Genomic DNA, 26,594 nt, shown 5'->3' on the forward strand with positions numbered 1-26,594 from the left:
GAGGACGAGGGACTTCCCTGGTGGTTCAGTGGTTACGAATCCGCCTGCCAATGCAGGGGACACAGGTTTGATCCCTGGTCTGGGAAGATCCCACATGCCAACTAAGCCTGCGAGCCACAACTGCTGAAGCCTGTCTGCCCTAGAGCCCACACTCTGCAACAAGAGAAGCCACCGCAATGACAAGCCCGAGCACCGCAACTACAGAGAAAGTCGTGCACAGCAATTAAGATCCAGCACATCTAAAGATAAATAAAATAAAAAAAAAGAAAGAGGATGAGACAAGTTTCTCTGCACAGCCCAAGGAAAGGCCATATGAGGCTCTGATCAGACACAGTCGAAAATCCACCCACGCCGGCACCGTAATCTCAGACTTCGCCTCCAGAACCAGTGCTGCTGCTTCAGATGTGAGGTTGGTCTCTGGTAAGTTGCATAGCTTCCCTCGTAGCTCAGTCTGTAAAGAATTTGCCTGCAGTGCAGGAGACCTGGGTTCGATCCCTGGGTTGGGAAAATCCCTGTAGGAGGGAATGGCAACCCACTCCAGTATTCTTGCCTGGAGAATCCCATGGACAGAAGAGCCTGGTGGGCTATATAGTCCATGGGGCTGCAAGAGACGGACATGACTTAGCGACTAACCCACCACCAAGTTGCATAGCAGCCCAGCCCAGCCCAGTTGTAAGGGCCTGGGCTCCTCATTTAAAAACAGGGACCGTACCAGCCCTACCTACCTCGCAGGCTTGTTGAGTGGGTCTAATGAGAAAATAGAAATTCTGAGGGATAAAACCCATCAATACCATGAAACAAGCAGGCCAAGGCATGGCTTTCATCTGGGGATGCGTGGGAGCATTCTTGGCTCAGGCATGATTAGTCCCATGGTGTTTCTCAGGACACACTTCCCCTGTCTTTGCAGGGCATCCTAGCTACATCCTCTGATCACACATTTCATCCAACCCTTGCTTTCCTCTCTCATCCTGCCAGGACCCTCTCCCTCTTAGGGGGCTCAACCAGCCTCACCTGCTCTGTAAGATACTGAAGGAAATGCTCTCTTTCCTCTGGTGGTGGGAGCATTGCCCGGGGCACTGGGGGCGAGCAGCCCACTTCCCAGCGACCGTGTAGATATACTTAGCCCACCCCTTCCTCACCCCCCTCCCCCACCCCTCCACTCCAGCCTTGGATTTTGAGCACATGTCTAAGCTGTGGACCCTGAGAGTACAGAGTAGGCATGCATGCTGAATCGCTTCAGTCATGTCTGACTGCGACCCCATGGGCTGTAGCCCGCCAGGCTCCTCTGTCCATGGAATTCTTGAGGCAAGAATACTGGAGTGGGTTGCCATGGGGATCTTTCTTACCCAGGGATCAAACCCACGTCTCCTGTGTCTCCTGTGTTGCAGGAGGGTTCTTTACCGTGGAGCCACCGGGGGTGGCAGTTGGTAAATGCCCTCTGAGCAAGAAAAGCAAAATCTCATCCTCACAGCTCACCTAGTGATGGTGGGTGATCTCACAATTTCCTCTAGCCACTTGTTCTATTATCAACCTTTCTGTAGCCCGCCTCTGAAGGCTCACCCACGTTTCCCCTGGCGCAAGGCATATCTGTTTCCTCTTTGTGTCTCCCTACCAAAACAGAGAAACCTGATGGCCATCCTCCCCGCCGATGCTGGAAGGGTGATACTGAGCACCCCCTTCTCCTCCCAGTCTTCGGATTCCCTGAGTCTGTTCAGCAACCTGGAGCCAGTCTCCTTCTTCATTGCCCCCTCAGGGCTCCTTGCTCCTGTTCAGGGTCTCTTCTGGGTAAAATATGAGCAACCGAGGATGTTGTGAAAGTGTCTAATTGTAGTAGGAAGGCAAACTTCACTGACCCAGCAGAGGTGTCACACCCACACACTTTGTGAACTGTTGATAATGAGCATTTAAAGGGCACAGCCTAGTTTAGAGAGCCTGGAAGGTTGGCCATAGGATGCAGCCTGCAGAATCTAATTACAAGGCTTTTTTTTTTTTTCCATTTTCTCCTTTCCTCTCTGCCCTTCCTAACACCTGCCCTCACTCCCTGCCCATGAGGCACATTTCTCGTTTCTGGACTAGACCTGTGCGAAAGGTGTGTGTCTCACATTTCCTTCCATTGAGCTGATCTCTGGGGGATGTAGAGATCTTTAGCATGGCCTGCTGCGTGGACTTGGTTTGCAGAGGAGGCATGCATGTGGGTGAAGGCACACTAGGACTGTGGTCCCAGGAGACAACCAGATGTTTGCGCCCTGGGAAGCTCAGCAGGGATCCGAGGGGGCACATGAATGATTGGCAACTGCCAGCCTCCTGAGCTCCCTGGGGTGAAGCTCTGGGGTGAGGGGTGGGGGACCAGCTGAGGGGCCTCTGGGCCAAAGGGGTGTTTCTTGGGCTGCTCATGACACTTTTCTTTCCAAATGGCCGCAAGGAGTGGGGAGAAAAGACAGCTGTGAGACAGGGCTTTGCCCTGCTTTCTCTGGAGGGTGGAGAGACTGTCGTGTTGGAAAATAACTGTTTGCTCCTCTAGATTCTGCCCACTGCCCTGTGAATCTGAACTGTGTGGACTCTGAGACTCGCTTGCCATAGGCTTTGCATTGGGTCTGGCCAATGAGGAGGTCTTAGCAGGAGATCAGGAGAGAAGTAGGCCAATGACCAGGCATGGAACCCAGCCCCTACCTTGGGAGCGTCGAGTCTTAGCCATTGGACCACCAGGGAAGTCCCATTTGTTAGTTCACTCATTCATTCATTCTGCTCTTTCGTGAGCACCCTTACATATCTCTAACAGATATGTCCTATTATTTTACCATTTTCACAGGAGGCAACTGAGTCAAAGAGTGACTAAGGAGCTTGCTGAGGTCCACACACACCAGGTAAATGTTGGATCTGGGGTTTGAAGTGGGGAGTATGACATGAGAACTTGAACCTTCAAGCTTCAGCACAGTGTGTCTATTTGCAGTTAGAAATTATTCACACATAGAAGTGAAAGTTCCTGAGCAGATCCCTTCTTTCCTCCTTCCCCAGCTCATGCTTCCCAGGGCTCTGCTCAGAGCAGGTATGACTGAGTGTGCACAAAGAGACGGAGAGAGACGAGGTGAGAAAAGCCCCAGGGAGAAGTGTGGGGTGGGGGCAGGCGGAGCCAGTGCACCCTGAGATAATTTGCATTGCCTGCGGCAGGGAGTGCGTGTCACGCTGTCACAGCCTCTTCCTGTATTGACACCATAACAATCCTTTACTTTTGTGGAGCACTTTGTAGCTTTCAAATCCATTAGCTCATTTTATCCCCACAACAATCTTGTGAAGAGGCAGGAATTGTTATCCTTGTTTTGCAGATAACAGGCTCAGTGAGGTTATGAAATTCGTCCCAAAGGAAAGAGCCTAGCTGAAGACCTGGGTCCGTGAACCCTGGTCTTACGGTCTGTGCAGCACACCTCACTTTCCTTTTCATCGTTGTTTGATTGGGGGCCATCAAATCAAGTGGGGGAAGGGCTGGCTCCCCAGACCTCCAGAAACCCCTCACTCCTTGGTTCCAGGCCACCTTGTTGTTTAGTCACTAAGTTGTGTCCGACTCTTTTGTGACATCATGGACTGGAGCCTGCTAGTCTCCTCTGTGTAGGATTTTCCAGGCAAGAAAACTGGAGTGGGTTGCCATTTTTTTCTCCAAGCGATCTTCCTGATCCAGGGATCGAACTCACGTCTCCTGCACTGGCAGGCAGATTCTTTACCACTGAGTCACCAGGGAAGCCCTCCAGGCCACCTAGATTATATAAAGTTGTGGTTCTCAGATTTTACTGGGCATCAGAACCACCTGGAAGGCTACGGGTTTCTGCGTCCTGTATCTGATTCAGGAGGTCTGGGAGGCCCAAGAATTTGCATTTCTAACAGGTTCCCAGGTGATGCTCAGAGACTACTGGGCCAGGGACCACATGCTTTGAGAACCATGAATATCAAGCAATGTCTTACGGATATTTAGCTGGATTTCTCTCGCTAAGGCTCATATTCTGGGCTACAGAAACCCCAGACAAAGGGAGAACTGACCTTGTGGGTCTCTCCCTGAGGTGAGAAATCTGCATGTGTCTCGCTTCACTGACAGACTGCTGTGTGGCCCGGAGAATGGGAAGAAAACCTCTGGCTTTCGGTTCATACATACAAACGGAAAATGTCCACACACGAGATTATTAATTCATTGTTCAATTAAGTTATGATCTCCAAAATTATCACAATATTTGGCTCAGAGGAAGGCAGCATTGAATAGCTTGTTCCACGTAATGTGTGAATAATGTAACTTTATTACTTTTCTCGCGAGTGAGTAATTGTGACTGACACGTTGGCAATAACATAGATTACCTTCTCACCCTCCCCTCTCCCTGTTCTCAGCACCGAGCAGTTACTTTCTCATCTCTGCTCCTTTCCTGCTCACCCCCTCCCTGCTGCCAGCCTTCTTCTCGTGCCCCTTCTTTTCTGTTCTGCCTACAAAGCAGGCCTGCAGAGGGGCAAGGCAGTGAGGGGCTGTGGGCCCCTGGAGACTAGGGTGAGCAGCATGTCCAAGCCCCCTTGACCAACCTGGTGGGAACCCTTGTAAGGACCTGTTTGAACCCTTGCTTACATTGTTCACTGTACCCTCCCTTGTCTTCCAGTTCCTCCAAGTCCCTGGTATGTCCACTCAGGGGCAGTGTACTACAGCTCAGCTGTCCTCTTCTCAACAGGTATGAGCTGGTCTGGACACACACTCGATGCAGGAAGGCAGTTGCTACTGTACTGCTGTGGCAGGGGCGATGCATCCTGCTGAGCGTAGGAGTCTCTATGTTTCCCTCTTGTACCCCCTTTTAATCCTTCTGGATCTAGCTTCTGTCTCCAGCTGGCCAGTTCTGGGAAAACATGTTGCTTATCTGAGCCCCTCATTGCTGCCTCCTGGTGCTCTGGGCACTCAGGCTATTATACAGAGGGCTGTTGTCAGCACCTTGGACAGCTCCCAGCATCCTAAGGGATGCTCTCTCTTTTCTATTCTCCTCCTTAACTGCAGATCGGCTGCCAGTATGAGGAATATACTTACAAGCCCTCACCAGTCCTTCTTTCCGTATGACACTTGGGGTCTAAATATATATTTTTAAGAAATTACTCTTTAAATGTTAAAATTCAGCTTAAATACTATGGTCTTTCTTTTTCTTCATTCATCAGAGCATCTTTTTGTACCAACAATATATTAATATTTATTTAGGCTGAGAATGTATCTACAGTGTAGATATATGGAAAGGGGCTTCCCCCATAGCTCAACAGCAAAGAATCTGCCTGTAATGCAGGAGACACAGGAGATGCCGGTTCAAACCCTGGGTTGGGAAGATCCTCTGGAGGAAGGCATGGCAACGCACTTCAGTATCCTTGCCTGGAGAATCCCATGGACAGAGGAGCCTGGTAGACTATAGTCCGTAGGGTCATAAAGAATCAGACATGACTGAAGCGACTTAGCACACACGCATGTAGATACAAAAATGGATGTATCCCAGAGAGCAGGGGTCCCTGACTTCCGGGATCTGAGGTGGAGCTGATGTAATAATCACAGACATAGAGTGCACAATAGATGCAATGCACTTGGTGCTGAAATGTTGGGGACCACTGCGACAGAGACTTCACTTCACATGGTGCAGTCATGTTCTTGCCAGAGTGTCCTTGTCCAGATGCATTTCCAACCCCCTTCAGTGGACAGAAGTACAGTCCACTCCACATGAATCAGACCTGACCACTGGGGAGCCCTTCTTTCTTGCTCTGGAGGGCTGGTATGGTGATCTGCCTTGCTGCTGCTGCTGCTGCTAAGTCACTTCAGTAGTGTCCGACTCTGTGTGACCCCATAGACGGCAGCTCATCAGGCTCCACCATCCCTGGGATTCTCCAAGCAAGAACACTGGAGTGGGTTGCCATTTCCTTCTCCAATGCATGAAAGTGAAAAGTGAAAGTGAAGTCTCTCAGTCTTGTCTGACTTAGCGACCCCACGGACTGCAGCCTACCAGACTCCTCCGTCCATGGGATTTTCCAGGCAAGAGTACTGGAGTGGAGTGCCATTGCCTTCTCCGGGTGATCTGCCTTACCTTCCCTCAAAGCTCCCACTTGAAGGGAGTGCTGTGCTTAGTTGCTCAGTCATGTCTGACTCTTTGCAACCCCAGAGATTGTAGTCCACTAGGCTCCTCTGTCCATGAAATTCTCCAGGCAAGAATACTGGAGTGGGTTGCCATGCCTCCTCCAGGGGATCTTCCTGACCCAGGGATCGAACCCGGGTCTCCTGCATTGCAGGCAGGTTCTTTACCATCTGAGCCATCAGGGAAGCCCATTTTAAGGGAGAATAGACTATTTCTGGGGTGATCCAGCGTACAAGGCTGATTTGCATGAGGACTAAATGAGTTGTCTGTTCTGCTCTGTCAACAGGTATGTGGCTTGGATCTGACTTTGCTTTCCCTGGGAGAGTGGTGGGCACTCCCGCTTGAGCATGTTCTTTTGTGCCAGACTCTGTGATAAGCATGTGACGTGAATGATTCCATTTAATCTTCACAACAATTGAATGAGGAAGGTGCCTTCTCTCCTCTCCATTTTGCAGCTGGTCAGACAGAGCCAGGAGCCTCTAATCAAGCCTGTGTTTGTCACACTACCTTAGTTGCTGGCCTCCCTGGGTGAATGCTTGGGACACAACTGGGATTAATCAAGGTGAAGTGGATGATGGCTCACAGGGCAGGTAGAATGGCTGGGCCGGGACAACTTTGGAGTTGAGGGGAAGGACCCCTGGGCTGGAGAGATGCGGAGGACTTTGTGTGGGAAATAAGGCTTGATTCTTGGATCTCAAAGGTTTAAGGCTTTACTTCTCAAAAATGTACAAAAGGGAAGCAAGTGTCTTTGGTTAGCTTGGCCTTGGGTACACCTGGTAGGAATGTGTTGGGGGGTCAGTCTCCCTCATCCAGCCCTCCTCACACCCCATTTCCACCCAGCTGGGACCGCTCGTTCCCTCATCAGTAAAGAATCAGATTTCCAAAAAAGAGCCATTTATTATTTTGGTGATCTTAGGAAAATCACAAAAAACTTCAAATTTCAGTTTTCTCAACTGTAGAAATAGAAATGGTAATCGCACTATCCTTAGATAGCCGTAAAATTATGGGATACAGGATACACAGCTATACACAGGTATGGCGTGTACTTGGCACTCAACAAACATTACTGTTGTTTTATTCTTGAGTTAACTATCTTTGCTTCAGATGGGAAAGAAAAACAATTTCAGAGAGCTGGAAGGATCAATGAGGAGTCATGTACGTAGCCTCTGGCATATAGGACCAGAGGCCCTAGAAATGAGTTGTCCTCCTCTTTCTCCCTTCCTGTACTTGTCCTCTTAAGGGCTCCGTGATGCTTAGATCTTAGAATTGGCTCTCACAGGAGCAGTGTATGAAGCCACGGGGTATGTGGCTTTCATACTGGGCTCATATTACAGAATGGTGGGTGTCAGCCGCTCCTCCTACCTCCTAGGTCTCTTGGCCCGCTGCCCCCACCCCACTACCGGTCCCTCTGTTGGCTTCTGGTCTTTCGTGCTGCTCTCCTGGACCCAGCACTCCTGTCTGCAGTGTTTCAGTGCACTCTTCCCAGTGCTCTCGGTGTCTGCCTGGGACACGTGTTCTGCTGCTGTTTACGGTCATGGCTGGGTGAGCAGAGCTCTCTGTGTCTCCTCAAAGGGGGGTGATAGGGTCGACACCACACAGGAAGTCCGGACAATCTGGGCTTGAATTTGAATCCTGGTTTAACCATTTACGGTGTGACCTTAGGGAAGTTGCTTAATGTCATAGACTGTGTCCTCCTCGGTACAATGAGAGTGACCCCGATTTCGTTGCATTATGGGGGGATAAAAAGAGACATATGAAAGCACCTGGAAGGGTCTGTGCTCAGTATATACCAGGTTACCTCCCTTCTTCTGGTTTATTCCTCCTGCTTTGAGGCCTTCTTAGGCAGGGGAGGATGGCAGGGAGGTGAGGAACCCCCTGCTCCAAAGTGACTCAGTCCCTGCTCTTCATCCCTTACTGTGTTACGCTGCTTCCTCATTATACTCTGGAAAGCCTAGATCGATACTAAAGGGGGGTTTTAAACTGGACATATTCTCCAGGGTGGAGAACAAAACTTCCTCGTTGGGATATTGAGTTTTGATTTCTGGGGTGCTGAGTTTTCATTTCCATCTGGGCTGATTTCAGAGTACTTGGGAAATTTTAGTAATTAGCAGCCACAGCACTAATGAATCATGTCGCAAGCATCCTCGTCTTACTTTGCCTCTCTTTTGCTCTGGATGCAAAGGCTCCAGATGCAATTATAACACTGTCTATCCCTCCTCGGGCCTCTGGCCTCACGTTCCCACTACAGAGACTATGTTCCTTGTTTATCACTCTGGGCAGCCTCCCCTCCTTTCTTCTGCAGCCTCTTATCCAAGCCTCTGCCTATCTGCTTGCCCAGACCCGGCAGGCACACTTAGTCAGCTAGCTTGTCCTCTTGCAAATTCCACCTATAGGTTTATTTCAATTCCTAGTCCTGAAAAGAAGGAAAAACTGAATCAGGTCTAAATCCTGATAAAAGTATGGTTTAGTGCTGTCTGGGCTGATAAAATACTACTTGGAAAATGGGGACCTATTTCTCTCCCTTTCAAGGTTGGGCACTTATAAAGGGATAGAAATGCATAGAAAGACTTCCTTAGCAGAAGCTAATAATCAGTGATTCCCACATTCATCTACCTACTCATCTATCCCTTCTTCCATCCATCCACCCATCCAGTTATTCATTTAATAAAACTTGCAGAATGTCTGAAGGGTACCAAGCCTAGCCTGGCTTTGGGGATACACAGATGATGGTGGGAAGACTAGCAAGTAACCCGAGATCACTATACAATGTGATGCACCCTAAGAGTGCAGTGGGAGCCTGAGGAGAGATGTCTGAGTCAGGGGCAGAAAGGTACAGCTGCTCTGAAGAAGGGGAGCACTTGAATTAAAGATTGGAGACTGAAGAGAACTGAGCTTTGCAGCACTCCCTTTCGTTAGCACATGTGCGGTACCAGGATTAGTAAACTCCAGAATCTTTACAAAATTATCATCTGCTCCAACGTGTGGGGAGAACTGTAAAGTCCCAGGAATGGGGAGCTCAGCACAGGATCAGTAACTGATGCTGCTTCGGAATCGGAGAACTCAGAACACTTAGGTCATGTGACCTCCTCTTGACAGGATTTTCCTAAAACATGCCAGAGAGATGGAAATAGAAACACCTTCCTTGTTCTTAAAGAATCCAAAGCTCCACCACGTTTTTCCTTCAATCCACCATTTGCTATTGCTGGAAAACCCTACTTGTCTATCCTCTGGCTTTAACTAAAGTTGACGATTTTCTCCTTAGGAGAGCCAGAAAGTCTACCTGTTTCACCAACCCTCCTTTTCAACTAAGCTCAAAGGTATGAGAGTTGTCCTTTATTCTGTGCTGGGTCTAGCTCCCAGAGTCTACACAAACAGAATTCATTCCTGTATGGATGGGGAGCACTGTCAACCCAAAGCGGGAGCACTAAGATGAGGGTCGGCCATCTTGCTATAGATGGTCTGGGAGGATAGGCCCATGGTCCATGGATAATTCTCTCTTTTTAGAAGTTCCCCTCACTGCTCATATACTTTCTTATTACTGCAGTCATTTGGCAGGCAGTCTTGGTCATGGATTGGCCTTGGTGAGTGGAAGCCCAGGCTGAGGGTTTGAAATTCATTTAATGTAGGAAACTTGGTGAGAAAGGCAGCTGATGTGAGGGGACTGCTGTTTTAAAGCACCTCAGTCTTGAAGAGCCAGATGGTGACTGAAGCATCTCCAAGAGCCCCCCATGATAGAAGGCATAGTGCCTGGATATGACTTATTACTCATCTCCTTTTCTAGAATAGGTAAGCTCTGGTTTGCTCAGCACTGTGTCCCCAGGGCCTGGAAGAGTACCATCTAATGCTTTTTTTTTGTTGGATGAACTAAGATTCTCAAGCAATGTGTGAGGAATCTCCATGGGTACCGTTGGTGTCTCTCAGTCCTGAGCTGGGCTGCCAAAGTCCATGGCTTCCTTGTGACTTAGCTGGGCTCCCACCGTCCTAAAGCCCAGCCAGAAGAAACACTTCAGTGCTAATGGATCTGGAGACTTAAGCTCTGGAGGGCCACCTCTGTCAGATGAGATTTGCCTTCAAAGGCCACTGGCTCTGACCTTTTGATAACATTTTAAAAAAAGAAACCTTGTGTATTGACTGAATCAGTTTTATCTTCAGTGAAGGTCTAGGCAGCTATTTGTATTTCCATTTGAATTTTTGGGTCCTTTTAATTTTCTACTTCTGGGCGAGCATAAAGGGGGAAAAAGTTCCTTTGCTTGACCAAACCTCATTTACAAGTTGTTTGTGTGTTTTTTTAACGGAACCCAATCCCTTAAGCCTTGAAAAGTAACCTCCACAGAGCTCAATAAACCATTTCTAACGTGGCAGCTTCTAATCCAGGAGAGTTCAGAAGGCAGATGCTAACTAACCACCAATTGCATCCCAGGACAGTTCCGGCCAGTCTCAGGGCTCTGCAGGCTGGAGATGTGATCCACTAATCCTGACTCTGTGCTTGCATCCGCTCTGCTGGCTGGCCTGACTTGTGCATTAGTATTCTCCCCGGTGTTGATTTTGTTCAAATATATTGGGCCCATCAATCATCCGCTTTCCAATTCATCTGTCGGGATCAGTCAATTACAAAGTTACATTGGAGCCACTAGGATTCCTGTGAAATAGACACAAGGAGGAGCTAAACTCATTTTAGGTTTGACCTCTGAAACTGGGATCTGAGGAGGCTTAGTTTGCTTACACTTCATGGTTATCCAATCCAATCTGGCCTGTAGAATAGAAAGGCCACTTGCTTAATTGGGAACACTTTAATATAGATATCCATTAACTTATGCTAAATTACAGTAAAACATCTATGGAGGAACTTGATGTGACATCTGCATGAATACTAAGTAACTTCATTACGATCAGCACTATGACAATGAATATGAAATGAACGTGCCCAGAGAAGACAATTAGTCTCCCACCTTCCCAAGCCATTACTCCTTTATTTCCCACCCATACTGTGATAAAAAATAAGGCATAGACACTCTGTGATAATTTTTTTTTTTGAGCCCATCACTTTGCTTCAGCTCCTGGTCAGTTCCTGAGAGTTCTGGTTATTTTCAGGGTGGAGACTGGCTTGGGCCACTTGGAGGAACAGCCGTGGACAGTGGAGGGAGGAGGTTTTGCAGTTCCACTTTGGTTTGGGAAAGAAGGCTGTCAAGACTGATGGGACAGCCCACTCCCCCAAACACAGACACAGACACACACACACACACACAGACACACAATTGGAAGGTGGCCTCATCTGGAATGAGCAAACAGACTGTCAGGTTAGATTATGAACATCAGAAGCATTTCAGTCTGCTGGATGCATACTCTACATGCTGAGATCTGAGGGAAGGATTTGGCCTCGGAATTAAGTCAGCTTTTCCTTCTGGGTTACATGCACCTGGTTGCAAATGTGGCTAGGGAGGTCCAGGAGTCAGATAAACACACCCCATTGCATGTAGTCTGAGCCACACAACTTGGTCTTAAAGATACACCTCTCATAATACTTGGTGCTCTTTCACATGGAAGAGAGTAAGTGTGAAAGTGTTAGTCGCTCAGTTGTGTCTGACTCTTTGCGACCCCATGGACTGTAGCCTATCAGGCTCCTCTGTCCATGGAATTCGCCAGGCAAGGATACTGAAGTGGGCTGCCAACCCCTTCTCCAGGTGATCTTCTCGACCCAGGGATCGAACCTGGGTCTTCTGCACTGCAGGTGGACTCTTTACTGTCTGAGCCACCAGGGAAGAAGCCTTCCTCCAAATCTCAGGGTGACCCACAGGGACCTTTGCACTTAGGGATGCCTAACTCAGTGCGAGAAGCAGCTCATGAGAGAGGCAGTTGAGAAACAATATTCCTGGGTACCCCCTCTGTCATTTTGCCCTGGGTCACAGATCTCTCCCCACTGCTGTTTTCTCCTCTTCGCCTTCACCTTCACGGCACAGTCCCCTGCCTCGGTCCTGCTCATCCACTTCTATCCGTTCGCATAGACCCATGTGAAGGATGCTCACTCAGCCCCTTCTTGCAGGTGCCTTTGCCTGGATGTGCTTCTGCCTAACTTCCACTCCTTAGGACAAGAGTGTCAGTTCTGCAGCTCCAAGTAGCAGCTACAAAGGGGTCTTCTTTGCATCATACTCCAGGCAGGTGTCAATGGGGAGGAGCCTCCCTGTAAAGTGTGCAGACGTCCTGGGGTGCTTCAGATGAAACTCAGGTCCCAGTGGGCAGCTGCTGGGGGATTCTGGAGAGCAAGAGGCCCCCCTAGAAAGGGTAGACCGCCATAACTCATGGGAACAGAGGGAGCACCCATCATCTCGTTAGCATGTCAAGTAACAGATTTTGACGATGCTCCCCTGCCTCCTAGCTCCAGTTTCAAAACCTTCCCTGCTTGGGCCTCGCTGGGGTTGGTGATTAGTTCTCACTGTTCCCTCTTCCGAGACCAGTAAGCGGCTCAGTTTGTGCCAAGTTTCCCTGTAAATACTGTGGCTGTGCCCACACGAGGCAAAGCATTCCTGGGAGATAACAGTGAGCTTGTTTCTGGATTCCTACTGGGAACAGGAGGGGAATGAAATTGCCTCTCTGTGAGAGCACACTGCCATGTGGCTGAGCCCAAGCTAGGCTCGCAGGGATGTGAACTCCGTCCTCTCACTGTTCCCTCCCTCTCCTCTGCTCTTTCCAAGCAAGCTCTCATTCTAAAAGGAACAGGTCTCAGACTTCCCTGGTGGTCCAGGTGGAAGGATTCAGCTTCCGATGCAGGGGACATGGGTTCAACCCCTGGTCGGGGAATTAAGACCCTACATTCGCACTAAGATCTCATAAGCTGTGGGGCAACTAAGCCTGCGCACCACACCAAAAGATCCTGCATACTGCAACTATGACCCAATGCACCCCAAAATGCAATATATGAATTTTTTTTTTAGAGAAGAACGAGTCTCATTTCCTTGGGTGACCACTGTCTCCAAGCAAACATCTGGAAATAGGCCACAAACAAACAAGAAGCCTCACAAAAGCCAAGAGCATCTGGCAGGAAAGGAAAGGGGTTATGCACATACTGGAATTTCAGTGAGTAATGAGACAGAGGGGTGTGCGAGTCAGAAGAGAGCACAGAGTCTTTCTGAGGCAGGGGATGGATGATATAAGGTCTTTATGTTCCTCCCAGGTTTATGATTTTATATGTGAAAAATTCTAAACTATACATCAGGTTCAACAAAGTGAACATGTATCAGGAATCTCCTCTATGTCTAAGGCTCTAAGTGAAAAATTCAAAAGTAAACCAAGTATAGTTCCTGAGCTCAAAAATCCCTATAATCCAGGAGGGTAGAAAAGACACTTGAGCAACCCTCCGTCTCTTCTATTTCCTTTCTTTCCACCCAATGGAAGGCAGAGTGCATTAATGGCATGGTAACTCTAGGCTGATGTAAAGAGCACTAGAATTAAGTTTGTAAACCTGCTCCACCCTTACTAACTCTGTGATATTGCACAGGAGACTGAAACTCACATAGCTTTGATTTTCTTATTTCTATAACAAGAATATTAATGATACCTCTCTCACAGGATTAGTGTAAGGATGAAATAAAATATATTTATTAAAGTTCTCTGCACCGAGTAGATGCTTAATAAATATTAGTTGACTGAATGAATTATAAGTAAAGAAAATGTTTAGTTTTCTTTACACAGAGGAGAGCTCATCAATAGTTAGGAGGGACAGCCTCTGAGATGATCTTGAAAGGTAAAGAGGATTTCGACAGGTGTAGATAAAAGCTAGTTCAGACAGAGGGAATGGCATGAACGCTGAAGTGGAAAAGAGTAGATCACACAGGAGAGGCAAGTGTTAGGGGAAATAAGACTGAAGATATAGGTCAGGCTGTACTGTGGCCTGTGATTGCTATGCTAAGGAGTATGGGCTTGAACTTTGGGCTAAGTGAATTATTAGGGACTTCAGAGAAAGGAGTGACCATATTTTAGGAAAATCAATATGACAATCAATCAAATGAGGGGGGTTGTGCTGGAGATGAGCTGGGGACAGGGAGATGGGTTTAGAGGCAAACAACCTCAGTGGAGGACTTTAAATAGTGGGAGTAGAAACAACGGCGAGGGAAACCAAGGCCAAGTGAAGCACGCAGTTTCACACGGACCCCGCAGGTCCCCATCCAAGTGAACCACGTGGCGCTGTGGTGGGCATGCCACTCTTTCTCTACTGGGAGCCGCTGGAGGGCAGACACCAGCCCATCTCAGTTAAAAGTCTCCACGGGTCATACAAAGTAGAAACTCTACAAATATTCGTGGCATAAATGAACCGATCAGTGAGTAATGGCTGGGCGTAAATCAGAGGATATGCACTCAAACTGGGCTATAGTTTTTGGCCGGAGGCCTCCCACATCTGAACAGAAAGCATCACGGCACAAGGTGAAATTCTAGGTTTCAAAAGAAAAAAAAAATGTAGGAAGGACGCTCAAAGCCTTTGTTAATTAAAAACACGAATCGCTCTTCAGGGAACATTCCCTGCATCCCATTCTCTCTCCTGGCTCTGAATGGCAGATAAAGTGGTATCTTTGCCTGTGCTTTGGACCACATTTAATTAAATGCCTACATTGACTGCTTCCTCACATACCTTGTTTTATTTCCTTCCCTTCTTTCCATGCTAAAGAGGGCCAGGGCTAATACTAATGCATATGCTGTTAAACCTTTTTAATTAACTTCAACTTCTTCCAGAGATTTATGTTTAAACAGTAAATTTTTTGTTGATACTCAAATACATAGGCGGCACTCAGAATGATGTACGAGTACTCTTGTCCTCAAAATGATTCTTCATGAGTTACCACCAGAGACGTTTTCATGAGCCTCCTTTATTAAAATAATAATACTCAGCAAAGCAATAATGCTTTACAACCAGCAGCTAATTAACCTGCCCCACCCCCCACAGGTCAGCATTAGCATCTGCAGGTTAAGATATGAGCGCCCAGTGGGTCTCTCTCTTTAGAGTCAGCACTGAATTGGTCTGGGTCTGTGCTCCGGCATCGGTGAGTAATGATTTTCATTTAAAACGCATCTTTGTTCTTGGACTGTAGCTCAATCTGTTATCCTTATTTATTTTGTTCTTGTTTGGTACCTTCCCTGCACTGAGTATCAGCATGCCTAATCTGCACTTGACCTCCTGAACCAGAATTTAACCATGCCTTGGAAAAGCCAATGGATTCAAAACTCGGGTTTAATTGCAAAATCCATTTATTTTCCTGTAACTCTAAATTTGTGCTCCAAGCATTTTTAATCATGATCTGGGCTGTCAGTTGTAATTGCCACACAGCAACCCTCTGCCAACCAAACCCATCTAACCTACCCAAGTTCCTGTTCCATTCGTCATGTTGAAACAACACTTTCCTCCACAAGCTGATGTAGTTCTATTCCATGTTATACCATCAACGGGCCAATTATTTCAATTTTGGCATCAGATTCAGAAGAGAATTTAATGATCCTCAATGGTATAAACGGAATTTTTATTCATACAGCAATTTAGTAACGATGATGACATTTAGGAACTTAGAAAGGATTTCTTGTTTCCCACCACCGACAAACAGGAGGCTAGATGATCGTTTTAGGCACTTTTCTGGGCACTTTGGGCTTCCCTGGTGGCTCAGCTGCTAAAGAACCTTCCTGCCAGTACAGAGGATGCAAGAGATGCAGTTTCGATCCCTCCCAGGGTCGGGAAGATCCCCTGGAGAAGGAAATGGCAACCCACTCCAGTATTCTTGCTTGGAAAACCCCAAGGACAGAGAATCCTGGTGGGCTACAGTCCATGGAGTCAGAGAGAGTTGGACATGACTGAGCGTACACGCATGCACGCATACTCTACCTTGGCATCATTTTGCAATATTTATGAAACCCAGACTTAACTCATGCAACTCTGACTGGGGCCACAGAAAGAAGACCCCCAGACCCAGGGCCTGTTGTTTAGCATTTCAGTTGGAAGTCAAGGGGCAACAAGGTCCCAGGTTTTGCACACCTCTTTTAATTAACTTATTCATTTATTTAACAAATGTTTAATGAGTTTCTACTAGGTAAGGCAACTCCCGGGCAACTCAGCCCCGGGAGTGAAACTGAGTCATACGAGGTATGCTGTTTATCCTCAAATCAAATCAAATTCAACCCCAAATGTCCTGATTGAGGTCTAAATTATAATTAATTATAAATAACAAATAATGAATTATTATCAAATATTTTAAGAATGTGTTTAGACTACTCATTCAGCAAATATTTCTCAGGCACCTTTGAGGTATAAGGTTCGCCTCTGGGAGCTGAAAAGCTTACAAAAACAACCAAATCTGTCAGCAAATCTTACTGGCTCTTCCTTCACAGAGTTTGAGTTCGGGCTCTGATGCTTCTCATCCCTCACTGTTACCCCTTGGGCCCAGTTAAGAAGAGCCTGTACCTAGATTCTTGCCAGAGCCTCCTAACTGGTCTCCCTGCTGCTTCTGTTTTTGCTGCTTCACAATCTCTTCTCAATGGTGCTGTCTGGGTGATGCTTTTAAAACTGAAGTCAGATGGTATCATTTCTCCATCCCTAATTATCTCAGAATAAAACCCCAAACCCCTGTCAAGATTTACATCAGCATCCTTCCTGGTCTTGCCTCCTTGCTCCCTCTTTGACTTCATCCCTCCTCATCCTCTGCTGGCTCTGCTCCACTCACTCTGGTCTCCCTCCTTGACTTCATCCCTCCTCATCCTCTGGCTGGCTCTGCTCCACTCACTCTGGTCTCCCTCTTTGACTTCATCCCTCCTCATCCTCTGCTGGCTCTGACTTCATCCCTCCTCACCCTCTGGCTGGCTCTGCTCCACTCACTCTGGTCTCCCTCTTTGACTTCATCCCTCCTCATCCTCTGCTGGCTCTGCTCCACTCACTCTGGTCTCCCTCTTTGACTTCATCCCTCCTCACCCTCTGGCTGGCTCTGCTCCACTCACTCTGGTCTCCCTCTTTGACTTCATCCCTCCTCACCCTCTGGCTGGCTCTGCTCCACTCACTCTGGTCTCCCTCTTTGACTTCATCCCTCCTCACCCTCTGGCTGGCTCTGCTCCACTCACTCTGGTCTCCCTCTTTGACTTCATCCCTCCTCATCCTCTGGCTGGCTCTGCTCCACTCACTCTGGTCTCCTTGCACATGAGACATACTCCTGCCTCAGGGCCTTCGAACTTGTGGTTCTCTCTGCCTGAGATGCTCTGCCCTTACGTGACCCACATGGTTCAGTCCTTCACTTCCTCCAGGACACTGCTTGGCTGTCACCTTCTCAGAGACTGACCACCTTATTTAAAATCTGTGGGACTTCGCTGGCAGTCCAGGGGTTAAGACTCTGTGCTTCTAATGCAGGGGGTGCAGGTTTGAGCCCTGGTTGGGGAACTAAGATCCCATATGCTGGACAATATTGTCCAAAAAATAAAAAATATAAAATTTGCACCCCACTCCTGTACTATATCCCTTTTTCCACATTCCTTTCTGGCCTTATTTTTCTCTAGCGTGCTTATCACACCTGACATATTATTTATCTTACTTATTTGTTTATTTTATGTCTCCCCACTAGAATGTCAAATCCGTGAAGGCTTGGCTATTTGTCTCTTTTACTTATTGATGTAGCACAGAGATATTTAATAAATATTTATTACCTATATGTATATACATACGAATATACATGTAATGAATATATGTAATAACGAGCACTGTCACAGTCTTTTAAGAAACATACACTCAAACAGGAGCTGTGTCTGAAAATAAGGAGTTATATTTTAAGAAAATTGGAAATAAATAACAAGCAGCAATAGTTCCAAGGGTAGAACATTTCATTTTGCCTGGTTGAATGAACCTGCTAAAATCAGGGCCTGGACTTAACTACAGGGCCCAGATTTAACTACAGGTATTAAAAAACAGAGACATTACTTTGCTGACAAAGGTCTGTCTAGTCAAAGCTATGGTTTTTCCAATAGTCATGTATGGATGTGAGAGTTGGACCATAAAGAAAGCTGAGCACCAAAGAATTGATGCTTTTGAACTGTGGTGTAGGAGAAGACTCTGGAGAGTCCCTTGGACTGCAAGGAGATCCAACCAGTCCATCCCAAAGGAAATCAGTCCTGGATATTCGTTGGAAGGACTGATGCTGAAGCTGAAGCTCCAATACTTTGGCCACATTATGCGAAGAACTGATTCACTGGAAAATACCCTGATGCTGGGAAAGATTGAAGGCAGGAAGAGAAGGGGATGACAGAGGATGAGATGATTGAATGGCATCATTGACTCAGTGGATATGAGTTTGAGCAAGCTCTGGGAGTTGGTGAAAGACAGGGAAGTCTGGCATGCTGCAGTCCATGGGTTGCAAACAGTTGGACATGACTGAGTGACTGAACTGAACTGAACTGATGTAGTCCTGGGAGGGAAAATAACTACAGTCCATGTGGAAAACAGAGAATGGTTCTTTGCTGTAAGACTCCTCAACTAGATGAAGACTGACTCTTGGGAACTGGTGATCATATAGGATGTGCAGTGTTTCTAGGGGCCTTGGCGGCTGTCCAACTGAGCAACCTTTTCCATCACCCCAAATCTCACAAACAAACCCCAATGAAAACAACACCATGTTTCTGAGGTTTGAGGCTGCTTTTTACAGATGTCAGTGCAGGCAGCAGGGGATGCAAAGCCAGCACACTTTTTAATAGCTGATTTTGACAAGACATGTCTGGTTAGTGCTAGTTATCCCGGAGCCTAACTGGATCTTGAGGATAAATCTCTTATTTTGGTAGCACTTTAAAATAAGTGGCAGCAGTTCATGCATAATTACTTCTGAATTATCTAGGGGATTCATCAGGTTTGATTATAGATGCATAATGAATTTACCAAATTTGTGGGTATTAGGGAGATATTAATTCCATATGAAACCTCACAATTCATTCATGTGCCATTTGTTTTCATTCCTTTTTTATAATAAGCTAATTAGTTTAAATTATTTGTACTCATACAAGGTCTTGAAACACATATAAGGAATGATTATACCAGAGCACCCAATAAATGGCAAGCTTTGGAGACAGCATTAATTGTGATAAAGGGTTCATAAAGCAGTTGATGTTCAATTCTCCCATTTGGGGTGGTAATAACAGGTCTAATCATGACACCTCCATAAAGTCGCGGGAAGTCCCTAATTAACGTTTTTGAATTCAGATATTTAAGACAAGGTGGAGGAAGTCATTATGCCAACTAGAGAAGGAGGCAAGAGGGGGAGTTTGATCTTGTTCTAAGCGAAGGGGAAAAGATGAGACGGCAAGGTCTTGTTAACTCTGGGCCAGAAGGGAGATGGGCGCGCATGGTCTCTGACCTGTCTGGAGAATTCCTTTAAGAAGAACCCGTGTTTCTGGGGGATCACTGGCAAACTGGGATTTAGCTGCTCAGAATGGGAGAATGGGCTTCTCTGGATTGGGGACCAGGATCTTTAGCTTTGTTTTTTGGTTGTATTTATTTATTTTTATATGGAATTGGTCCCATTTGGGGGCATCCCAGATGGCTCAGTGGTAAAGAATCCACATGCCAATGCAGGAGATGCAGATGTGAGTTCGATCCCTGGGTTGGGAAGATCCCCTGGAGAAGGAAATGTCAACCCACTCCAGTAGTCTAGCCTGGAGAATCCCATAGACAGAGGAGCCTGGCAGGCTACAGTCCTTGGGGTCCTAAAGAGTCAGACATGACTGAAGGACTGAGCACATACACAGGATCCCATTTGGCCAATGAGCTTGGGTGGGAAGGAGCCTGGACTGAACTGACAGAGGGACAAGAGTTACTGTACCTTGAGCAGATTCTAAGTGTTAGGCAGTGTGGTTAGCACTTTATATACATTGTATCATTTCATCCTTATCTATAGAATCTATTCTATAGAATAGATACTATTATTATCTCTACTTCACAGGTCAGGGGACTTTGGACAGGAGGTCACAGAACTTGCCCAAAGTCATCCATTCAACCAGTAAGCAGCAAGGCTGGGACCCTGGGGATGTCTGATTCTGAAGCCCTGCACTTCATCACTCTGTGATCCATAGTCTCCTGGATTCCCCACTGTCTCCAAAACATCAGGGTTATTATAAACCTCATTAATGCCACCCTTGTTATTACCATCCCAAAAGGGGGACTTGGAAGAGTTATTCTTTTTTGAAATCTTAATACCAAATTTTCATTCTATGGGCAACCCACCAGGTCAGAGGCCTTCAGATTTCTCTCCCCAGGTTCCCCTCCATGAAGCAGTGACAGAAGGGCCAGCCACCTCACTGATCTTCTACTGCATTAGAAACAGCTCCACAGGGGTTAATGCAAGAAGTTCTGCTTTGGATGAGACACCAGTTTAATTTATATTTGATTAAAAAAGTCATTCATTCATGCATTCAGCAGCCGGTATTTGTTAAATGTCTCCTACACTCTTAATTGGGTTTTGTTGGGGGGTGGTGGGGATGGGGGAGAGGGAGCAGGTACAATAAAATGTATGCCAGACACCTTGTTTATAATTTTCTTGGAAGAATACGTGTACACACCTGAAAAGTTAAGTAAATAAGAGAGTGATTGAATAACCAGGCAACTGAGACGCAGACAGCTTTCCACAGTCAGATGAAGGAGACAGCACTGGGGCCTGGCGTGGTCCTTAGAGGAAATGGATGTGAACTGCTCACGGAGGATGGGCAGGGATGGGATGGCAGAAGGCATACCAGCTGGACCCAGTGAGGAAGCCAGGCTCCAGGTCTCAGTGAGTAACCAGGAATTTGACCTTGGGAAGAGTCACTGTCTAGGGCCTCAGTTCTTTGCTGTAGGTTGTAGATAACGACACATCACAGGGTGGTCGTGAAATTCAAATGGACATGGATACAGAACTGCTCTGATGTCAAGTGCTAAGCACACGCTAGATACCGCATGAGAAAAGCACTCCCGGGGTGGACGTCCTAACATGAACTCTGGGCACCACACTCTGAGTTCCATTCCAGCTCACCTGGACAGGTAGGCACAGCTCTGTCCAGGCAGCATTCAGGGTGACATGCTGCAGGCTAGGGCAAGGAGCAGAGCCCGTGTACCTAGTGGGAGAAGCTGGACAAGATGTGGTAAGACCATGGCCGATCCTGCAGGTTCCTTGAGAGTACAGAGGGGAGCACAGTGAGACCTGAGGATGGGAAGGAGGAAGACACAGGAGGCTGTTGACATTTCTCCCATCTGTTGTACTGCCAAATGGAAAACGGCATCTCCCTTCTATTCTAGCAACACTCAGTCACATCATAAAGGGTGATGGAAAAGATACCATGAGGGCTTCCCTGCTGATTCAGTGGTTGAGGATCTGCCTTGCAATGCAAGGGACACTGGTTCAATCCCTGGTCTGGGAAGATTCCACATGTCGTGGAGCAACTCAGCCTGTGTACCCAAACTACTGAGCATCTGCTCTACAGCCCATGTGCTACAACTACTGAGCCTTTGCGCTGCAGCTATTGAAGCCCATGTGCTCTAGAGCTTGTGCTCCGAAGCTAGAGAAGCCACTGCAATGGAAGCCCATGCACTGCCTCTAGAGATTAGCCCTGCTTACCACAACCAGAGAAAGCCCGTTCACAGCAAGACCCACCACAGCCCCTCCCAAAATAAAAACTTAAAAATTAATTTTTTAAAAAAGGATACCATGCAAATACCAATGTGAAGATTCAGGGGGGAGGTCCCCCAGTTTCTCCCTGGACAGAACCACCTTGGGACCATGGCTGAGTCTTCTCCTTGCCTGCTGCTCTCTGTGCATCAGGGTGGCACTCATCTCAGCCTCAGTCACAGCGTGGCCACAATCCTCAATTCCAGAGTTTAGTGTCCTCAAATCTCCCTTTTCCAGGGCTCTGGTCCCAAGGGAAGCCTGGAAATGTTAATTTCTACTTTGAGAATCTCTTTGACTTGGAGAGACTCTGTATTGTTTCAGTTTGGGCAACAAAACTCTGCATTCAGTTTCATTAGGCTGAGTGAGGGCTCATGGTTAGGATACCTGGGGTGGAAGATGCAAGGGTGGTGGGGGGCCCTTCTCTACAGGGATACTCATTTTATCACTGTGCTCTTGTGTGTATGCTAAGTTGCTTCAGTCGTGTCCAACTCTTTGGACTGTAGCCCACCAGGCTCCTCTGTCCATGGAATTCTCCAGGCCAGAATACTGGATTGGGTTGCCATTTCCTCCTCCAGGGGATCTTCCTGACCCAGGGATTGAACCCTCATCTCCTGTGTTGTCTTCTGCATTAGAAGGTGGATTCTTTTTTTTTTTTTTTAACCACTGAGCCTTCTAGAAGCTACAGAAAGGTAAGTTTTCTCCTTAGCACCCAGGATTTCTTCCATTTCAGTAACAAAATGAATCAATCCCAAGAAGATGGATCAAGGATACTTAAACTGAAAAGAACTTTAAGTAAATACTTTGTCCTTTTCCCCTACCTCTGTGCATCTGCCTCTAAAATACCAAATATGAAGCCAGCCTTGGTCTTTCTCAGAAGACCTCCAAGAAGGAGAGTTTCCTATTGTTAACTCAAAGATGAAGGTGGGCATGTGTAATCTAGGATACTCCCTTGCTTCACATGGATGCTCTCCCTCACTTCTCACCGCACCTTAGAAAGTAATGGCCTGAAAAGGCCACATCTGTCTGGAGGGGGCATTGAGCTGGTACCTCATCGCTCCAGACCTCTCCAGCTGTAGACCTCTCCAACCTGATACCATGGGAGGTCTGAGCCCCTGAGAATACAGATACTTGGACTCAATGGAAACGTGTGTACCTAAATCTCTACAACCTTTCCTGTTCACACTGCCTCATTGCTTTTCAATTTTATTTTAAACTGTAAATATCTTAAGAATTTGCTTCTCTAAAGCCTTGTCTCCACTCCCTTAATTATATTAGCAACCTATTAGATGCTGAAGTTGAATTTGGCTACCTGATGGGAAGAGCCGACTCACTGGAAAAGACCCTGATGCTGGGAAAGATTGAGGGCAGGAGGAGGAGGGGACAACAGAGGATGAGACGGTTGGATGGCATCATCGACTCAATGGACATGAGTTTGCTCAAACTCTGGTAGATAGTGAAGGACAAGGAAGCCTGGCACACTGCCGTCCATACGGACGCAGAGTCAGACACGGTGCAGTGACTGAACAGCAACAACCTATTAGGTAATAGGCCAGGAGTCTGCAGAGGGCCCGCATTCACCCCAGAGGTAACTCCTTGGTCTTTCCTGGTTTTAAAAAGACAGCTCAACCTTCCAGATATTAATCAGGATGGAAGAACATGTTGAGAGACATCTCTAGCTCACTGGCTGGCCAAGGCTGAATTAAACACAGGTCTCACCCACAGTGGATGGGTGATGGTGGAGCAAGTCTGACTTTTGTGTTGGGGGCATGTGATCTGGCAGCTCTGCCAAAGATTTATGAAAAGGAGAGAGAAGGGGGCAGGGTTGGGTTAGGGGGAAGGGGTAAGAAAGGGGATTAGTTACTGGAGTCAGGATAATTATTCCTGATGTCAGAGCCTCATCCAGGAGAGGTTTCACTGTGCCTGTTTTTATCCAGAAGACAGTATAAGTGGGATCTCTTGAAATTAGGTCACAGCTTGCAAAGGCAGGGGCTTGCCAAGGTGCTAACTGCCTGAATTCTCGGTGGGTTCGCATAGCTCTGCTCTGACAAATGCCTTCTTTGTTTCTCTGAAAAGTCTGACTTGCTGAAGCAATCGCACCTGCCTCTTTTCTCCTTCACCCTCTCTCTCCCCTCCGCAAACAACTGAATCTGGAAGGTTAAAAACCACTTCACTTGTCAACTCAAAAGCTCTCCCTCCTGCCATCGCCTTGCTTCCCTTCTTAACCAGGGAAGGGAGCTACCGTGCTCTCACTCTGGGGACTGGAAGCCACTTTGAGAAAAGAGAGGAAGTACAATTTTCACAGCACACACCTGTCATCTCCGGAGCCAGGGTTCCAGGCTGCAGGAGAGCTGTATGAAGGCTGTGTTGCAGCTGTCTCAGAGGGCAGAGAATGAAGGGGAAAATCCTGGTGGTCTGGTTTCCTGTCTGGGCGCAGGTCCCCGGGGGGTGATAACAGCATGGAAAACCCACCCACCCCCTAAGATAGGGCGGGGGGAGTGGAACCATAGTAGTAGGAATGGCAAACACTAGCTCTTGTCTGGCTTTTGAGGCCAAAACTAACTTTTTCTTGTTCTTCTTCTTCCTAACACTTTGTTACTGACGAAGGTGTTGTCATAACAGATGACTCTAAAAGGTGGGTGGGGCCCAGGGAGGTGTGAGAGGAGGTGTTGGAAGCTAATTAGAAACCCCGGAGGTGGGCGGAGAACCTGAGCTGGGAAGTCTCGCGCAGGGCACCCTGGAGCCTAGGCTGTCAGTTATCTGCGCTTGGCCAAGGAGTCAAAAACCACAGCCCGCCCTGGAGCCAGAAATAGCAGGTGGTCATGGGAGCAATACTTGGCGAGTGAGGTTGGGAGGGCAGTGATTGGAGAGATGCTTGTTGCTTCTGCTTTTCCTATCTGGGAGGCCTTTGGGCTGGTTTCTCATGTGGCTTCTTCATGTGCAGGATGGATGTTATTCCTTAGAAGGAAGGTTTATATCAGGCAGTGCATTGAAAAGCCTTGGCTCTCGACAAGTCTTCAAGAATTGCTAGTCATTATGAGGACTGTTTTGTTATCTTTTGGGAAGGAAATAGAATAAAATGAGCTACCATTGGGAGTCTAGAAAACTTGGAATAATGGTTTCCGGTATTTTTTTTTTTTTTGTAAGTAGTAGACTTCTTTTCAGATGAGGTTTTATATGGCATCTCCACACAGAAAATTGGTATCGGTAAGGTACCAGGTGGTGGTTGCCAAGTGGTGTTTGGGTCCTGGGTCCTTTCTGCTCAGCCCTCTCACTGCACAAGCAGTTTGGACTTCCTTGGTATCCAAGGCTCTGAGGGGCCCTGTTAGAAAACTGCTGGCTTAGAATATTAGAGAAGTGCTGGCTGTGTCCATAAAAGTAGAGTCCACCCTCATATCCTGCTAGTGAACATGTTTTGGTGAACCAAGCAAACCAACCCAGAGAGAAGCGATCGGGAGAAGCCTCCAGGAAGGACAGGACACAGGTTTGCCAGGTGAAAGCTGGTGGAACCAGTGCCTAAGAATGTGTTCTTTGGAAGAGAAAGGGCAGTGTCTTTCTTTTTTTTGTCCTGCAGGTGGGCCCAGGAATTGTGGAAATCCAGGGCGGGCAGTACGGTGGAGGTGAGGTGGAGTGAGGGGAGAGAGACAGTAAGACAGGGACTGTCTGTCTCCTCCCCGGAGGGGGCTCTGCGTGGGCTCTGGGAGGCAGTGGGAACCAGCTGGGATTTCTGCAGATGGGGTCCGGTGGTGCTGTCTGTATGGATGCAGAACCATGCGTTTAGTCGTGGTGATACATCCATAATTCTACCGCTCCTTTCCCTTTTGCTTCCTCTTAGTTTCCAGTAAAATTCCATTCTGGATTTACCTCTATCTACTAGAGAAAGACAAGACAGAATTTGACTAGATTCAGGCCAGTAGAGTTGGCAGAGTACAAGTAATGATCAACTGATAAAGCTTTCCGCACTGGATCCCCATGAATTTAACAGAAGATCTGCAGCGCCCAAGCCTGAGGATCACTCGGCTCCTCTGTGGCTCAGTCACTGCTCTCCCACTCCCGGAAGCGGCTAGCTGACCCCTTATCCCCATGGGATCCCTTCTCAGAGAAGTGTTTCCAAGACTGACATCTTCATACCCTAACACTGCCTTGTCTGTTATGGTAATAGAGGGAATGAGAAGGCTCTGTCTTACAAGAAAGAGGGAACTTTCTATGGTCCTGAATATTGTAGAGGTCTGCCTCACTTTTACACATCAGTAGGGCTTCCCTGGTGGCTCAGACGGTAAAGAATCTGCCTACAATGCGGAGACTTGGGTTCGATCCCTGGGTGGGAAAGATCCCCTGGAGTAGGAAATGGCAACCTACTCCAGTATTCTTGCCTAGAGAATCCCATGGACAGAAGAGCCTGGCGGACTACAGTTTATGGGGTCGCAAAGAGTTGGACATGATTGAGTGACTAACACAGGTCTATCCGGCTTCAAGGAGATTTTCACGCCTTTTTATACATTTCAGGAGTTGGTACCTTTAATTATCTAGGGAAACTCATAACCCCAACTTCCTTAGCTACTCCTATAGAAAAAAGCACAGAGGCCACTTTAGTCCTGCACAGGCTTTCTGGCCTAATTTCTCATCTCAGGGCTGGAGGTGACTAAGGGATGAATCTGGCTATTTTCATGATCCACTGGCATCTCAGTAATGAATGTTCACCACCATGGTGCCCTCGTTTAGCCTCATAACCTCAATAAGGTAATATTTGATTTGTGTTAAGTATCTGATTAAACAACATAAAGTATTTAACCTATTGATCTTTTATACTTTGCCAGCTCTACATTCCTGGACAGAC

At 47.3% G+C, this 26,594-nt stretch overlaps 1 protein-coding gene and 1 long non-coding RNA gene across 3 annotated transcripts in view; one reads left to right on the forward strand and one right to left on the reverse strand.

The window, feature by feature from the left end:
• Nucleotides 1–26,594, reverse strand: part of KIRREL3 (kirre like nephrin family adhesion molecule 3) — a 606,294-nt gene that overhangs the window by 204,712 nt on the left and 374,988 nt on the right. The gene's annotated exons all lie outside the window — the stretch shown is intronic.
• LOC133241189 (uncharacterized) lies at nt 1,352–20,530 on the forward strand. The gene is made up of 4 exons (XR_009734539.1): nt 1,352–1,485; nt 2,810–2,864; nt 3,016–3,085; nt 20,063–20,530. It is a non-coding gene; the product is annotated as an uncharacterized LOC133241189 (long non-coding RNA).

Source organism: Bos javanicus, chromosome 29 (genome assembly GCF_032452875.1).
Source record: "Bos javanicus breed banteng chromosome 29, ARS-OSU_banteng_1.0, whole genome shotgun sequence".
Taxonomy (NCBI): Eukaryota; Metazoa; Chordata; class Mammalia; order Artiodactyla; family Bovidae; genus Bos; species Bos javanicus.